The sequence below is a fragment of the Ursus arctos genome, unplaced genomic scaffold, assembly GCF_023065955.2.
Source record: "Ursus arctos isolate Adak ecotype North America unplaced genomic scaffold, UrsArc2.0 scaffold_34, whole genome shotgun sequence".
NCBI classification, from domain to species: Eukaryota; Metazoa; Chordata; class Mammalia; order Carnivora; family Ursidae; genus Ursus; species Ursus arctos.
In genome coordinates this window covers 6062563-6063963 of record NW_026623030.1, presented here as the reverse complement: position 1 = coordinate 6063963, position 1401 = coordinate 6062563, and the positions used below count along the sequence as shown (strand labels likewise).

The window sequence follows — 1401 nt, the reverse complement described above, 5'->3', positions numbered from 1 at the left end:
TATTTTGCCTGATATTAGTATAGCTACCCCTGCTCTCTTTTGGTTACTATTTACATGGCATCTTTTTTCATCCTTTCACTATTAATCTATTTGTGTCTTTGAGTCTAAAGTGAGTCTGTCGTAGCCCACTCATCTGCCCGGGGGTCTTGTCCCTGCACTGTCCACTCCTGTTGCCTGCATGGAACCAGTTCCCTTAGCTGCCTGGTGGTGGGCAAGGGGGCTTTGGTGAGCCTGAGGAGGCACAGGCCTGCCCTAGGCCTGCAGGTTTGTGTGTCTGTCCCCAGCAACATGGAAAAACTCTACAATGAAAATGAAGGAACGGTGGAAATCCAGGGAAAACCAAAAGATGAAGCGGAGAGTGAAGATGAAGGAAAATCAGAGAAGAGAAGCTGGAAGTGGAAGGGAAACCAGGGCATGAGGGAAAGCTCCAGAATGAGGGACAGCCAGATGATGAAACATAAGCCAAAGGTGAGAGAAAGCAAGAAAAGCAGGGCAAGTCTAAAAGTGAGAGAAAACCACATAGTAAGGGGAAGCCAGAACCCCTGGCAAAGGCTGTGAGGGAGCCATGGGCTGCCAAAAAGCACCTAGCTGAAGATTATATGCCCGGAAAAATGGGAGGATGGGTGATTCCCCCAAGGACCATCAGGAGGACTTCCAGGAAAGGCACTTGGGCAGTGAGGAGATCATGAGAGAATGTGGAGATAGGTCAAGGGCTCAGAAAGAGCTAAGGAAAAAAACAGAAAAGGCATTGTTTTCATTGGACGCAAAGAGATGTACAAGATGCATTCACCCCAAGGATGTCAGGAGAGCGAGGGGCAGCGGTAGGGGCCAAAAGGGGCCCATATCTTTAATGCCTTTGGCCTTCAATTCTAATTTCTCTGATGAGAATATTGTTGACCATGTTTCCCGCAGCAGGCTTTTGCCAGGCTAAGTGCTTTAACATTAAGCTGATACTTTGCTGTAAGAGTCACTTTTGTTGCCAGCAGGCTTTTGATCCAACAACTGTGTTCTCTGTCTTTAGTAGGGGACTTCCACCAGGTGCATGAAAAGATGTTCATGGTTCATCGCAAAAGAACAGTAAAGAAAAAACAGTTTCAGAACCACACACACACGCAAAATAAAGTGAGTCTATTGTAGACAGAATATAGTTGGATCATGTGGGTTTTACACATTCTGCCAACCTGTGTCTTTTGACTGGAGGGTTTAATCTCTTTACATTTCAAGACATTACTGACAAGGAAGGACTTACCTCTGTCATTTTTCTATTTGATATAACAATTTGCTATTTACCTTATGGCTTTTTTGGTCCCTTATGTCCTGTATTAATATTCGTTCACGTTTGATTTTTTTGTAGTGAAGTGCTTAAATTCTTTTCTCATTTCCTTTTGTATATATTCTGTA

General features: G+C 44.2%; 1 pseudogene; it reads left to right on the top strand.

Annotated features, from left to right (window-relative positions):
• Positions 1-239: 239 nt before the first annotated feature.
• Positions 240-851, top strand: LOC113245947 (transcription elongation factor A protein-like 3; annotated as a pseudogene).
• The last annotated feature ends 550 nt before the right edge of the window (positions 852-1401 follow it).